Source organism: Panulirus ornatus, chromosome 50, assembly GCF_036320965.1.
Source record: "Panulirus ornatus isolate Po-2019 chromosome 50, ASM3632096v1, whole genome shotgun sequence".
NCBI lineage: Eukaryota > Metazoa > Arthropoda > Malacostraca > Decapoda > Palinuridae > Panulirus > Panulirus ornatus.
The window spans coordinates 24,689,658-24,707,177 of record NC_092273.1 but is presented as its reverse complement, the minus strand read 5'-3'; the positions used below and the strand labels follow the sequence as shown (position 1 = coordinate 24,707,177).

The following is a 17,520-nucleotide window of genomic DNA, read 5'->3' as shown; positions in this document are numbered from 1 at the left end:
CCCACGCCTCGCAACCATACAACATTGTTGGAACCACTATTCCTTCAAACATACCCATTTTTGCTTTCCGAGATAATGTTCTCGACTTCCACACATTTTTCAAGGCTCCCAAAATTTTCGCCCCCTCCCCCACCCTATGATCCACTTCCGCTTCCATGGTTCCATCCGCTGACAGATCCACTCCCAGATATCTAAAACACTTCACTTCCTCCAGTTTTTCTCCATTCAAACTCACCTCCCAATTGACTTGACCCTCAACCCTACTGTACCTAATAACCTTGCTCTTATTCACATTTACTCTTAACTTTCTTCTTCCACACACTTTACCAAACTCCGTCACCAGCTTCTGCAGTTTCTCACATGAATCCGCCACCAGCGCTGTATCATCAGCGAACAACAACTGACTCACTTCCCAAGCTCTCTCATCCCCAACAGACTTCATACTTGCCCCTCTTTCCAAGACTCTTGCATTTACCTCCCTAACAACCCCATCCATAAACAAATTAAACAACCATGGAGACATCACACACCCCTGCCGCAAACCTACATTCACTGAGAACCAATCACTTTCCTCTCTTCCTACACGTACACATGCCTTACATCCTCGGTAAAAACTTTTCACTGCTTCTAACAACTTGCCTCCCACACCATATATTCTTAATACCTTCCACAGAGCATCTCTATCAACTCTATCATATGCCTTCTCCAGATCCATAAATGCTACATACAAATCCATTTGCTTTTCTAAGTATTTCTCACATACATTCTTCAAAGCAAACACCTGATCCACACATCCTCTACCACTTCTGAAACCACACTGCTCTTCCCCAATCTGATGCTCTGTACATGCCTTCACCCTCTCAATCAATACCCTCCCATATAATTTACCAGGAATACTCAACAAACTTATACCTCTGTAATTTGAGCACTCACTCTTATCCCCTTTGCCTTTGTACAATGGCACTATGGACGCATTCCGCCAATCCTCAGGCACCTCACCATGAGTCATACATACATTAAATAACCTTACCAACCAGTCAACAATACAGTCACCCCCTTTTTTAATAAATTCCACTGCAATACCATCCAAACCTGCTGCCTTGCCGGCTTTCATCTTCCGCAAAGCTTTTACTACCTCTTCTCTGTTAACCAAATCATTTTCCCTAACCCTCTCACTTTGCACACCACCTCGACCCAAACACCCTATATCTGCCACTCTGTCATCAGACACATTCAACAAACCTTCAAAATACTCATTCCATCTCCTTCTCACATCACCACTACTTGTTATCACCTCCCCATTTACGCTCTTCACTGAAGTTCCCATTTGCTCCCTTGTCTTACGCACCCTATTTACCTCCTTCCAGAACATCTTTTTATTCTCCCTAAAATTTACTGATAGTCTCTCACCCCAACTCTCATTTGCCCTTTTTTTTCACCTCTTGCACCTTTCTCTTGACCTCCTGTCTCTTTCTTTTATACTTCTCCCACTCAATTTCATCGGAAGATGAAAGCCGACAAGGCAGCAGGTTTGGATGGTATTGCAGTGGAATTTATTAAAAAGGGGGTGACTGTATTGTTGACTGGTTGGTAAGGTTATTTATTGTATGTATGACTCATGGTGAGGTGCCTGAGGATTGGCGGAATGCTTGCATAGTGCCATTGTACAAAGGCAAAGGGGATAAGAGTGAGTGCTCAAATTACAGAGGTATAAGTTTGTTGAGTATCCCTGGTAAATTATATGGGAGGGTATTGATTGAGAGGGTGAAGGCATGTACTGAGCATCAGATTGGGGAAGAGCAGTGTGGTTTCAGAAGTGGTAGAGGATGTGTGGATCAGGTGTTTGCTTTGAAGAATGTATGTGAGAAATACTTAGAAAAGCAAATGGATTTGTATGTAGCATTTATGGATCTGGAGAAGGCATATGATAGAGTTGATAGAGATGCTCTGTGGAAGGTACTAAGAATATATTGTGTGGGAGGCAAGTTGTTAGAAGCAGTGAAAAGTTTTTATCGAGGATGTAAGGCATGTGTACGTGTAGGAAGAGAGGAAAGTGATTGGTTCTCAGTGAATGTAGGTTTGCGGCAGGGGTGTGTGATGTCTCCATGGTTGTTTAATTTGTTTATGGATGGGGTTGTTAGGTAGGTAAATGCGAGAGTTTTGGAAAGAGGGGCAAGTATGCAGTCTGTTGGGGATGAGAGAGCTTGGGAAGTGAGTCGGTTGTTGTTCGCTGATGATACAGCGCTGGTGGCTGATTCATGTGAGAAACTGCAGAAGCTGGTGATTGAGTTTGGTGGAGTGTGTGAAAGAAGAACGTTAAGAGTAAATGTGAATAAGAGCAAGGTTATTAGGTACAGTAGGGTTGAGGGTCAAGTCAATTGGAAGGTAAGTTTGAATGGAGAAAAACTGGAGGCAGTAAAGTGTTTTAGATATCTGGGAGTGGATCTGGCAGCGGATGGAACCATGGAAGCGGAAGTGGATCATAGGGTGGGGGAGGGGGCGAAAATCCTGGGAGCTTTGAAGAATGTGTGGAAGTCGAGAACATTATCTCGGAAAGCAAAAATGGGTATGTTTGAAGGAATAGTGGTTCCGACAATGTTGTATGGTTGCGAGGCGTGGGCTATGGATAGAGTTGTGCGCAGGAGGGTGGATGTGCTGGAAGTGAGATGTTTAAGGACAATATGTGGTGTGAGGTGGTTTGATCGAATAAGTAATGTAAGGGTAAGAGAGATGTGTGGAAATAAAAAGAGTGTGGTTGAGAGAGCAGAAGAGGGTGTTTTGAAATGGTTTGGGCATATGGAGAGAATGAGTGAGGAAAGATTGACTAAGAGGATATATGTGTCGGAGGTGGAGGGAACGAGAAGTGGGAGACCAAATTGGAGGTGGAAAGATGGAGTGAAAAAGATTTTGAGTGATCGGGGCCTGAACATGCAAGAGGGTGAAAGGCGGGCAAGAAATAGAGTGAATTGGATCGATGTGGTATACCGGGGTCGACGTGCTATCAGTGGATTAAATCAGGGCATGTGAAGCGTCTGGGGTAAACCATGGAAAGTTCTGTGGGGCCTGGATGTGGAAAGTGAGCTGTGGTTTCGGGCATTATTGCATGACAGCTGGAGACTGAGTGTGAGCAAATGGGGCCTTTGTTGTCTTTTCTTGGCGCTGCCTCGCGCTCATGAGAGGGGAGGGGGATGTTCTTCCGTGTGTGGCGAGGTGGCGATGGGCGTGAGTAGCGGCAGACAGTGTGAATTGTGTGCATGTGTGTATATGTGTGTGTCTGTGTGTGTATATATGTGTGTACGTTGGGATGTGTGGGTGTGTAGGTTTGCATGTGTGGACGTGTGTGTGTGTGCATGTGTGTGGGGGTGGGTTGGGCCATTTCTTTCGTCAGTTTCTTTACGCTACCTCGCAGGCGCGGTAGACAGCGACAAAGCAAAATAAATATATAAATATATATATATATATATATATATATATATATATATATATATATATATATATATATATATATATATATATTGGTTCTCAGTGAATGTAGGTTTGCGGCAGGGGTGTGTGATGTCTCCATGGTTGTTTAATTTGTTTATGGATGGGGTTGTTAGGGAGGTAAATGCAAGAGTTTTGGAAAGAGGGGCAAGTATGAAGTCTGTTGGGGATGAGAGAGCTTGGGAAGTGAGTCAGTTGTTGTTCGCTGATGATACAGCGCTGGTGGCGGATTCATGTGAGAAACTGCAGAAGCTGGTGACGGAGTTTGGTAAAGTGTGTGGAAGAAGAAAGTTAAGAGTAAATGTCAATAAGAGCAAGGTTATTAGGTACAGTAGGGTTGAGGGTCAAGTCAATTGGGAGGTGAGTTTGAATGGTGAGAGGCTGGAGGAAGTGAAGTGTTTTAGATATCTGGGAGTGGATCTGTCAGCGGATGGAACCATGGAAGCGGAAGTGGATCATAGGGTGGGGGAGGGGGCGAAAATTTTGGGAGCCTTGAAAAATGTGTGGAAGTCGAGAACATTATCCCGGAAAGCAAAAATGGGTATGTTTGAAGGAATAGTAGTTCCAACAATGTTGTATGGCTGCGAGGCGTGGGCTATGGATAGAGTTGTGCGCAGGAGGATGGATGTGCTGGAAATGAGATGTTTGAGGACAATGTGTGGTGTGAGGTGGTTTGATCGAGTAAGTAACGTAAGGGTAAGAGAGATGTGTGGAAATAAAAAGAGCGTGGTTGAGAGAGCAGAAGAGGGTGTTTTGAAATGGTTTGGGCACATGGAGAGAATGAGTGAGGAAAGATTGACCAAGAGGATATATGTGTCGGAGGTGAAGGGAACGAGGAGAAGAGGGAGACCAAATTGGAGGTGGAAAGATGGAGTGAAAAGGATTTTGTGTGATCGGGGCCTGAACATGCAGGAGGGTGAAAGGAGGGCAAGGAATAGAGTGAATTGGAGCGATGTGGTATACAGGGGTTGACGTGCTGTCAGTGGATTGAATCAAGGCATGTGAAGCGTCTGGGGTAAACCATGGAAAGCTGTGTAGGTATGTATATTTGCGTGTGTGGACGTGTGTATGTACATGTGTATGGGGGGGGTTGGGCCATTTCTTTCGTCTGTTTCCTTGCGCTACCTCGCAAACGCGGGAGACAGCGACAAAGTATAAAAAAAAAAAAAAAAAAAAAAAAAAAAAAATATATATATATATATATATATATATATATCACTTGGGATAGGGAAGAAAGAATACTTCCCACGTATTCCCTGCGTGTCGTAATATATTACGTGTTAATATATATATATATATATATATATATATATATATATATATATATATATATATATATATATATATATATATATATATATATATATATATACACACACATATATATTCCCTCAACTGCCACATTACTCACCTTTGCATTCAAATCACCCATTGCTATAACCCGGTGTTGTGCACCAAAGCTGCTAACACACTCACTCAGCTGCTCCCAAAATACTTGCCTCTCATGATCTTTCTTCTCATGCCCAGGTGCATAGGTACCTATAATCACCCACCTCTCTCCATGGGGTGTTGTGTTGTAAATGGAATGGGTGAAGAGCTTGTAGATTTGTGTACTGAAAAAGGACTGGTGATTGGGAATACCTGGTTTAAAAAGGGAGACATACATAAGTATACATATGTAAGTAAGAGATATGGCCAGAGAGCGATATTGGATTACGTGTTAATTGATAGGCGCGTGAAAGAGAGACTTTTGGATATTTAATGTGCTGAGAGGGACAACTGAAGGGATGTCTGATCATTATTTTTTGGAGGCGAAGGTGAAGATTTGTAAAAGTTTGCAGAAAAGAAGAGAGAATGTTGGGGTGAAGAGAGTGGTGAGATTGAGTGAGCTTGGAAAGGAGACTTGTGTGAGGAAGTACCAGGAGAGACTGAGTGCAGAATTGAAAAAGATGAGAGCAAATGACGTAAGGAGAGTGGAGGAGGAATGGAATGTATTTAGGGAAGCAGTGATGGCTTGCTCAAAAGATGCCTGTGGCATGAGAAAGGTGGGAGGTGGGTAGATTAGAAAGGGGAGTGAGTGGTGGGATGAAGAAATAAGATTGTTAGTGAAAGAAAAGAGAGACATTTGGACGATTTTTGCAGAGAAATAGTGCATATGGCTGGGAGATGTATAAAAGAAAGAGGCAGGAGGTCAAGAGAAAGGTGCAAGAGGTGAAAAAGAGGGCAAATGAGAGTTAGGGTGAGAGAGTATCATTAAATCTTAGAGAGAATAAAAAGATGTTTTGGAAGGAGGTAAATAAAGTGCATAAGACAAGGGAACAATCGGGAAAATCAGTGAAGGGGGCAAATGGGGAGGTTAAAACAAGTAGTGGTGATGTGAGACGATGGAGTGAGTATTTTGAAGGTTTGTTGAATGAGTTTGATGATAGAGTGGCAGATATAGGGTGTTTTGGTCGAGGTGGTGTGCGAAGTGCGAGGGTAAGGGGGAATGGTTTGGTAAACAGAGAAGAGGTAGTGAAAGCTTTGCGAAAGATGAAAGCCGGCAAGGCAGCGGGTTTGGATGGTATTGCAGTGGAATTCACTATGAAAAGGGGTGACTGTATTGTTGTCTGGTTGGTAAGGTTATTTAAAGTATGTATGATTCATGGTGAGGTGCCTGAGGATTGGCGGAATGTATGCATAGTGCCATTGTACAAAGGCAAAGGGGATAAAGGTGAGTGTTCAAATTACAGAGGTATAGGTTTGTTAAGTATTCCTGGGAAATTATATGGGAGGATATTGATTGAGAGGGTGAAGGCATGTACAGAGCATCAGATTGGGGAAGAGCAGTGTGGTTTCAGAAGTGAGAAATACGTAGAAAAACAATATGTAGCATCTATAGGTCTGGAAAAGGCATATGATAGAGTTGATAGAGGTGCTCTCTGGAAGGTATTAAGAGTATTTGGTGTCGGAGGTAAGTTGCTAGAAGCAGTGAAATGTTTTTATCAAGGATGTACAGCATGTGTACGAGTAGGAAGAGAGGGAAGTGATTGGTTCCCAGTGAATGTCGATTTGCGGCAGGGTGCGTAATGTCTCCATGGTTGTTTGATTTGTGTATGGATGGGGTTGTTAGGGAGGTGAATGCAAGAGTTTTGGAGAGAGGGGCATGTATGCATTCTTTAGTGGATGAGAGCTTGGGAAGTGAGTCAGTTTTTGTTCGCTAATGATACAACGCTGGTGGCTGATTCGGGTGAGAAACTGCAGAAGCTGGTGAATGAGTTTGGTAAAGTGTGTGAAAGAAGAAAGCCGAGAGTAAATGTGAATAAGAGCAAGGTTATTGGGTACAGTAGGGTTGAGGGACAAGTCATTTGGGAGGTAAGTTTGAATGGAGAAAAACTGGAGGAAGTGAAGTGTTTTAGATATCTGGGAGTGGATCTGGCAGCGGATGGAACTATGAAAGCGGAAATGAGTCATAGGGTGAGGGAGGGGGCAAAAGTTCTGGGAGCGTTGAAGAAAGTGTGGAAGGCGAGAACGTTATCTTAGATAGCAAAAATAGGTATGTTTGAAGGAATAGTGGTTCCAACAATGTCATATGGTTGCGAGGCGTGGGCTATAGAGAGGATTTGCGGAAGAGGGTGGATTTGTTGGAAATGAGATGTTTGAGGACAATATGTGGTGTGAGGTGGTTTGATCGAGTAAATAATGGAAAGGTAAGAGAGATGTGTGGTAAGAAAAAGAGTGTGGTTGAGAGAGCAGAAGAGGGTGTATTGAAACGATTTGGTCACATGGAGAGAATGAGTGAGGGAATATTGACCAAGAGGATATATGTGTCAGAGGTGGAGGGAACGAGGAGAAGTGGGAGACCAAATTGGAGGTGGAAGGACAGAGTGAAAAAGATTTTGAGCGATCGGGGCCTAACATAACATACAGGAGGGTGAAAGGCGTGCAAGGTATAGAGTGAATTGGAACTATGTGGTTTACCGGGGTCGACGTGCTGTCAATGGATTGAACCAAGGCATGTGAAGCGTCTGGAGTAAACCATGGAAAGTTTTGTGGGGCCCGGGTGTGGAAAGGGAGCTGTAGTTTCGGTGCATTATACATGAGTGCTATTTCATGTGTGACGAGGTGGCGACGAGAATGGATGAAGGCAGCAAGTATGAATATGTACATGTGTACATACGTATATGTCTGTGTATGCATTTGTATGTATACGTTGAAGTGTATAGGTATGTATATGTGCGTGTGTGGACGTGTATGTATATACATGTGTATATGGGCGGGTTGGGCCATTCTTTCGTCTGTTTCCTTGCGCTACCCCTCTAACGCGGGAAACGGCGACAAAGTATTGTTTAAAGAAAAAAAAATTAAGCTTACCTGATGGAACCAAGTCACATTCCTCAAAGATTTTTGTGTCAAATTCATTTTCAGCTGGCGGACAGGAACTTCACATATACTTGCTAAATAACACTAAGACGTAGATGAATAGGTTGTTGAGCTATACGAATTTATACGACGATAAAGAAGTTATCAAGAAATTGTGGATAAATAGCCGTTACACCGACCATTGTCAAAGAAATCACACACACACACACATAAGCCGTCCATCAGTGTGGCAGGAACTAATATGATACATTAAGCTGAACATGGCAATGAATGTTTCGTTTTGCTAGTGCAGTGAGCTGCCAAGCTAGGCTCCTCCCACATCACACACACACACACACAAGCCGCCAGAGACTTCCTCCCCCTTCCTCAATACCGTCCACCTCTCTCTCTCTCTCTCTCTCTCTCTCTCTCTCTCTCTCTCTCTCTCTCTCTCTCTCTCTCTCTCTCTCTCTCTCGTCACCAACCGCCAAATCCAGTTAGGTTAGGTTAGACGAGGCTGTGTTTTTTTTTAAGTCTACGTTAGGTCCATTTAGGTTATCCTAGAAAACATGAAAGAAGTTAGGTTAAGGTTTCCGATTGTTTACTATAGGATTTAGGCGTACGTTTTAGGTTTGAGATTATAATCGGATGCACTGCAAATATAACAACAGTTGAGTGCGTGATCAACTAATTCCCTTTCTTATCCACAGAGAAATGAAACACGATAAGTTCCCAGGTGCACTTTCATTTAATGATCACATCATCAGGGGAGATACAAGAAAGAAACATAACAGTCAGTTGATACACAACGAAGAGACGTAGCTAGGACGCCATTTGGTAAAGAAGTGACTAGCCAAATGGAGGGAGGGTGCGTTCAAATCTGGCAATATACGTTTAGAATTTTTCATGTGGACAAGAAGGGGAATTGTTTACAAATTTAGTCAACAATAAAGCGATACAATATGCATAGAAATTGACTAATATTAATATCACAGCTCTTTGTGTATCTGATAATACTTGATAATGATATTTCTTGTGGTACTGGAGTTAATAACTAAGATAGCATTACTCCAGTCAATACAATGATCATAGTTTTTAACGTGATCAAACAAGGCATTTGATTCTTGTCCCGTTCTTATACTACATTTGTGTTCCTTAAGTCTAACAAAAAGATTCTTACCACTCTGCCCAACATAAAATTGTAAATTTTTACATTCTGGTGAGTTCCTGATTAAGATATTCTTTATAGTATTATGGTTACTGAAGACAGCATTTACATTAAAAGATTTAAGCATCATGAGAAGTAAAATCTTTACTAAAGGGGAGAATTAAAAGGTTCTTGGTGTCAATGAGAGGTTTGGGTTTAACTCCACAAAATGATTTCTTTGCTAACTTAAGGGATATATCAAAGAAAGATCTAGGGTACTTTAACTTGGATCCAATAGAATATATCTTCTTAAACTCATCATCAATGAATTCTGGACTGCAAATACATAATGCCCCAAGTGAAATAGATTGGAATAATGATAATTTAACTCTGTCATGTTGAGCTGGGTAATAATAGAAATATGAGCATGCATTGGTAGGTTTTTTGTATATGCTAAATTTAAACATGTTTCCATCCCCAAGGATCATGCAATCTAAAAATGATCACATAACATCATTTTCAATTTCTACATTTAAGTTGATGGAAGGTATTGAATTGTTAAGGGAGGAATGTTTGTAAATTTTCATTTGTTGGCCAAACACAAGGAACATCATCTACATACGTAAATCAAATTGCATCAGAGGTTAAAATAACTTTTAGTAACATTGTTTTAAAGAATTCCATGTAAAGATGACTTAGTATAGGTGAAAGAGGGTTACCCATTACCATATGATATTTCTGAGCATAATATTCTCCATTAGATTGAAATACACACGTCTTTTATACACAATTTCATCAATTCAAGAAAAACAGACTTTCAAATAGGTATTTCAGTATTGTCTACGATTTTAATTAAATGTTCTAAGAGGTCATCAACTGAACTCACTATAGTTCTTGCTGGAATATTTAGTTTATTCGTTTTCATGAGTCCATACATATATGGCAATGAAGGGGACAAAGATGACAAACATTTCATTAGAGAACCATTACCTTTCAACAACAACTTCAGTTCTTTATTAAGATGAGAATTGACTGCTTCCAGGGGATATATACTGAATTTCAGTACGTGTTATCGCTGAAAAGATCATTCATTTTTGATAACTAATCCATTTTGATCATAATCACAACTGAGGTAGAATTACCTGTGTTAGTAATACGCATATCATTATCATTTCCAAAGGAAGGAACAGAGAAGGGGGCCGAGTGAGGATGTTTCCTTAGAGGCCCAGTTCTCTGTTCTTAACGCTACCTCGCTGACGCGGGAAATGGCGAATAGTATGAAAGAAAAGAATATATATATATATATATATATATATATATATATATATATATATATATATATATATATATATATATATATATGTATACATATATATATATATATATATATATATATATATATATATATATATTTTTTTTTTTCATACTATTCGCCATTTCCCGCGATAGCGAGGTAGCGTTAAGAACAGAGGACTGGGCCTTTGAGGGAATACCCTCACCTGGCCCCCTTCTCTGTTCCTTCTTTTGGAAAAAAAAAAAAAAAAAAAAAAAAAAAACCGAGAGGGGAGGATTTCCAGCCCCCCGCTCCCTTCCCTTTTAGTCGCCTTCTACGACACGCAGGGAATACGTGGGAAGTATTCTTCCTCCCCTATCCCCAGGGATATATATATATATATATATATATATATATATATATATATATATATATATATATATATATATATATATGAATATATATATATATATATATATATATATATATATATATATATATATATATATATATATATGAATATATATATATATATATATATATATATATATATATATATATATATATATGAATATATATATATATATATATATATATATATATATATATATATATATTTTTTTTTTTTTTTTCATACTATTCGCCATTTCCCGCGATAGCGAGGTAGCGTATATATATATGTATATTCCCATGACTTCACGGGGAAAATGAAACACGATAAGTTCCCAAGTGCACTTTCGTGTAATAATCACATCATCAGGGGAGACACAAGAGAGAAATATGACAGTCAGTTGATATAAATCGAAGAGATAAAGCTAGAACGCCATTTGATAAACATGCGATTGCCCACGATAGACAACGAGCGTTCATAAACTTATCATTTCACAAATTTTATCAACAGTAAAGTTATTTAATATGTATAGACCATCATTAATATTAAGATTATAATTCTTTGTGTATTTAATGATAGAAGATTCAATGATATTTCTCGTGGTAATAGAGTTAGAGTTAATAACTGAGATGACATTACTCTAGTCAATGCAATGATCATAGTTTTTAACGTGATTAAATAAGGCATTTGATTCTTGTCCCGTTCTTATACTACATTTATGTTGCTTAAGTCTAACAGAAAGATCCTTACCAGTCTGCCCAACATAAAACCTATCACAATTTCCACATGGCACTTTATAGATGCATCCAGGAGAATTTTCTGGTAAATTCCTGATTAAGATATTCTTTATAGTATTATTGTTGCTGAAGGCAACATTTACATTAAAGGATTTAAGCAAAATGGGAAGTAAAGTTATTATTAAAAGGGAGAACTAAAAGATTCTTGGTGTCAATGGGAGGTTTGGGCTCAACTCTATAAAATCATTTCTTTGCTAACTTAAGGGATTTGTCAATGAAAGATCTAGGGTACTTTAACTTAGATCCAATAGAATATCTCTTCTCAAACTCATCATCAATAAACTCTGGACTGCAAATACGTAATGCCCTAAGAAGCATAGATTGAAATGATGATAATTTAACTCTGTCATGTTGAGATGAGTAATAATGGATATATGAGCATACATTGGTAGGTTTTCTGTATATGCTAAACTTAAACTTGTTTCCTTGCCTGTGGATCATGCAATCTGAAGCTAGTAACATACCATTATTTTCATTTTCTACAATAAATTTGATGAAAGGTACTAAATTGTTAAGTAAGGGTAGAAATATTTGTAAATATTCATTTGTTAGCCAAACACAAAGAACTTCATCTACATACCTAAACCAAATTGCATTAGAAGGTAAGATATCCTTTAGGAATTTTGTTTCAAAGAATTCCATATAAAGATTACTTAGTACAGGTGAGAGAGGGTTATCCATTGCCATACCAAATTTTTGAGCATGATAATCTCCATTGAATTGAAATACACAGTCTTTCATACACAATTTTATCAGTTCACTGAAAACATACTTTGAAACAGGTAAACGAATATCATCTAAGACATCAAATAAATATTCTAAAAGGTCATCAACTGGAACTTTAGTGAAAAGTGAGGAAACATCAAAGCTAACTAGTTTGAAATCAAAATTAACATTGATATTGTTTAGTTTGTTGACTAAATCTACATTGTTCATGATGTTAGGTAAGGTAAGGTATCAGATTCATTTCCATTATTTCCCTGCAAAAATCGTCCAAATTCCTCTCTTCTCCTTCACTAATAATCTTACTTCCTCATCTCACCACTCACTACCCTTTCTAATCTGCCCGCCTCCCACGCTTCTCATGCCACAAGCATCTTTTGCGTAAGCCATCACTGCTTCCCTAAATACATTCCATTTATCCCCCACTCCCCCAACGTCCTTTACTCTCACCTTTTTCCATTCTGCACTCAGTCTCCTGGTACTTCCTCACACAAGTCTTCCTTCCCAAGCTCACTTACTCTCACCATTCTCTTCACCCCAACATTCTCTCTTCTTTTCTGAAAACCTCTACAAATCTTCACCTTCGCCTCCACAAGATAATGATCAGACATCCCACCAGTTGCACCCCTCAGCACATTAATATCTAAAAGTCTCTCTTTCACGCGCCTATCAATTAACACGTAATCCAATAACGTTCTGTGGCCATCTCTCCTACTTACATAAGTCTACTTATGTATATCTCTCTTTTTAAACCAGGTATTCACAATCACCAGTCCTTTTTCAGCACACAAATCTACAAGCTCTTCTCCATTTCCATTTACAACACTGAACACCCCATGTATACCAATTCTTCCCTCAACTGCCACATTACTCACCTTTGCATTCAAATCACCCACCACTATAACCCGGTCTCGTGCATCAAAACCACTAACACTCATTCAGCTGCTCCCAAAACACTTGCCTCTCATGATTTTTCTTCTCATGCCCCTTTGCCTAGGCACCAATAATCCCCCACCTTTCTCTATCCACTTTCAGTTTTGCCCATATCAATCTAGAGTTTACTTTCTTACAATCTGTCACATACTCACACCACTCCTGTTTCAGGAGTAGTGCCACTCCTTCCTTGCTCTTGTCCTCTCACTAACCCCTGACTTTACTTCCAAAACATTCCCAAACCACTCTTCCCCTTTACCCTTGAGCTTCGTTTCACTCAGAGCCAAAACATCCAGGTTCCTTTCCTCAAACATACTACCTATCTCTCCTTTTTTCTCGTCTTGGTTACATCCATACACATCTAGACACGCAAGTCTGAGCCTTCGAGGAGGATGAGCACTCCCAGCGTGACTCCTTCTTCTGTTTCCCCTTTTAGAAAGTTAAAATACAAGGAGGGGAGGGTTTGTAGCCCCCAGGTCTCGTCCCCTTTCGTTGCCTTCTACGACACGTGAGGAATGCGTGGGAAGTATTCTTTCTCCCCTATCCCCAGGGACTATATACATATAATCGCACTTCAGTACGAGCTCATACAATTCTATATAACTGATGATATGTGGCAACATGTTTCGTGGAGACAATGCACCTCACCATCAAGTGCCAGTACTTAACAAAGTTATTTAGATACCCAACATCACAACGGAGTACCGCCGTCTAGCGCCAGTCAGTACAAGCCAACCACTGTCCGCTTTGTCTGGTTGTAACCGTTGAAAGGGAGAGTGATTAAGGTGGGGTCATGTAGCGGGGGTTGATCTGGGTAGCTAGGTGTGTCTTGAACGACTTTATTTTTTGTGTGTGTTTTGTCAGTTCTCTCATAATGATTTGATTGGTGCTAGGATGGGCATTAAAATTTCCTAGGGACATTTTAAAGTTCTTAGTATTAGCAATTAAGACAGATTCAAAGACGTTGCGTGTGGCATAATCAGCAGAGGGGTATAGAAAATGCCAGACCGAAAAAAAAAAGATATTCAAGGCTCGTACCGTCGTGCTTAAGGATCGTACCGACGTGCTCAAGGGTCGTACAGTCGTACTCAAGGATCGTACTCCGTCGTGCTCAAGGGTCGTACCGTCGTGCTCAAGGGTCGTACCGTCGTGCTCAAGGATCGTACTCCGTCGTGCTCAAGGGTCATACCGTCGTGCTCAAGGATCGTACTCCGTCGTGCTCAAGGGTCATACCGTCGTGCTCAAGGATCGTACCGACGTGCTCATGGATCATACTCCGTCGTGCTCAAGGATCGTACCGACGTGCTAAAGGGTCGTACCGTCGTACTCAAGGATCGTACTCCGTCGTGTTCAAGGGTCGTAGCGTCGTGCTCAAGGATCGTATCGACGTGCTCATGGATCATACTCCGTCGTGCTCAAGGATCGTACCGTCGTGCTCAAGAATCGTACCGTTCGTGCTCAAGGATCGTACTCCGTCGTGCTCAAGGATCGTACCGTCGTGCTTAAGAATCGTACCGTCGTGCTCAAGGATCGTACCGTCGTGCTCAAGGGTCGTACCGTCGTGCTCAAGGATCGTACTCCGTCGTGCTCAAGGGTCGTAGCGTCGTGCTCAAGGATCGTATCGACATGCTCATGGATCATACTCCGTCGTGCTCAAGGATCATACTCCGTCGTGCTCAAGGATCATACTCCGTCGTGCTCAAGGATCGTACCGTCGTGCTCAAGAATCGTACCGTCGTGCTCAAGAATCGTACTCCGTCGTGCTCAAGAATCGTACCGTCGTGCTCAAGAATCTTACTCCGTCGTGCTCAAGAATCGTACCGTCGTGCTCAAGACTTACTTAAACCATCAGCTTACAAAACACCTTTATTTTTGTTACCACTCTAATAAAGACATTTCTCATCTGACAGAAGACGGCAAGTCCTCATAACAATACATCACCCTCTTAATGAGCTGATGTGTGAAATTCTCGGACGTTGGTAATAACCCGTCCAACGTAGCGCAGAGAAGTTCAGTTTCAACTTTTGTCCTCCGCATAACTGATATGAATTACATTCTCTGCACATCAACTTGGAGGACATATATATATATATATATATATATATATATATATATATATATATATATATATATATATATATATATATATATTTTTTTTTTTTATACTTTGTCGCTGTCTCCCGCGTTTGCGAGGTAGCGCAAGGAAACAGACGAAAGAAATGGCCCACCCCCCCCATACACATGTATATACATACGTCCACACACGCAAATATACATACCTACACAGCTTTCCATGGTTTACCCCAGACGCTTCACATGCCTTGATTCAATCCACTGACAGCACGTCAACCCCGGTATACCACATCGCTCCAATTCACTCTATTCCTTGCCCTCCTTTCACCTTCCTGCATGTTCAGGCCCCGATCACACAAAATCTTTTTCACTCCATCTTTCCACCTCCAATTTGGTCTCCCTCTTCTCCTCGTTCCCTCCACCTCCGACACATATATCCTCTTGGTCAATCTTTCCTCACTCATTCTCTCCATGTGCCCAAACCACTTCAAAACACCCTCTTCTGCTCTCTCAACCACGCTCTTTTTATTTCCACACATCTCTCTTACCCTTACGTTACTCACTCGATCAAACCACCTCACACCACACATTGTCCTCAAACATATCATTTACAGCACATCCATCCTCCTGCGCACAACTCTATCCATAGCCCACGCCTCGCAACCATACAACATTGTTGGAACCACTATTCCTTCAAACATACCCATTTTTGCTTTCCGAGATAATGTTCTCGACTTCCACACATTCTTCAAGGCCCCCAGAATTTTCGCCCCCTCCCCCACCCTATGATCCACTTCCGCTTCCATGGTTCCATCCGCTGCCAGATCCACTCCCAGATATCTAAAACACTTCACTTCCTCCAGTTTTTCTCCATTCAAACTCACCTCCCAATTGACTTGACCCTCAACCCTACTGTACCTAATAACCTTGCTCTTATTCACATTTACTCTTAACTTTCTTCTTCCACACACTTTACCAAACTCAGTCACCAGCTTCTGCAGTTTCTCACATGAATCAGCCACCAGCGCTGTATCATCAGCGAACAACAACTGACTCACTTCCCAAGCTCTCTCATCCCCAACAGACTTCATACTTGCCCCTCTTTCCAAAACTCTTGCATTTACCTCCCTAACAACCCCATCCATAAACAAATTAAACAACCATGGAGACATCACACACCCCTGCTACAAACCTACATTCACTGAGAACCAATCACTTTCCTCTCTTCCTACACGTACACATGCCTTACATCCTCGATAAAAACTTTTCATATATATATATATGTATATATATATATATATATATATATATATATATATATATATATATATATATATTTATATGTAATTTGACTCGGATATCATTGCCTGCGAGTTGTTCACATAATAAACCCACTTTGAACATCCGATCCACTCATGGAAAAACACAATTCTTAAAAGCTCAGAAAATTAGTGTAATTGTAGATATACAGGTCCAGCAGACATCACACTTAACGAAAATGGCTTTTAATTTTGGTCTGATGCGAGCGTTACCTTCACCCCGAAGCTGTTGTACTTAAATTTACGATCCTCTTACCAGCAACCTGTCTTAACAATTATGTTACAGTCGTATAACAACACTCGTACATGGATAAAGATTAAGTCCAGTCTCTTGTTCTTTTTTTACCTACGGCAACGAGGATGTAATAAAGATAAACGAGAATGGGTTTTAACTTGGAGTACACTCACCACTAGTGTTCATGAAGACGGCTTATGTGTGTGAAGTACGTCCGTCCTCTACCTCCACTCAGTATACACTGAGCTGCGCTCGACTGCGCCAACCGCCATCACCAACCTATTCGCTGCCACGTACCGTCAAATTGATACAGCTGAACCCCCGGTCGTTGAGGCTTTGCCTTTGCAACGGCCTTTCCCAAGCACGTTGAAATTGTGTCATTACGCTCATTTTCTTGCTTTATATTTTTCAGAAATATGACAGTACCAGCTAAGCTCTGTTTCCACCCAGCTATCCGATCTGAGTGAATAGATGTACCGTATATATTCTTCTATAGGTCTACCTCATGTGTAGGTCGACCAATGAGTTTTGGCCAAAAAAATCATGAATTTATATGCCTCGTGTATAGGTCGACCTAAGTTTTTGAGGGGTAATGGAACATCAGATTAGGTTAATAAAGCACCATATCTTATGGCACATAAAATTCATTTCAGATAATCCTCCCTAGAAAAAAAAATATATATTATAAAGTAACATTCGCAGAGCCCGAATCACCGAGCACCGAAAGCAAATTATGAACCATTCATTGTTACAGCACTTTACACTGAAACGCGGGTGGTTTCAGCAAAGAAATATCGTACATTTC

At 40.6% G+C, this 17,520-nt stretch overlaps 1 protein-coding gene across 1 annotated transcript in view; it reads right to left on the bottom strand.

The window, feature by feature from the left end:
• Positions 1-16,935, bottom strand: part of LOC139764675 (uncharacterized) — a 193,661-nt gene extending 176,726 nt beyond the window's left edge. Inside the window, exon 1 of the mRNA XM_071691554.1 lies at positions 16,889-16,935. The gene's annotated coding sequence lies outside the window, so the exon portion shown is untranslated. The remainder of the gene's footprint in view (positions 1-16,888) is intronic.
• Between the last annotated feature and the right edge of the window lie 585 nt (positions 16,936-17,520).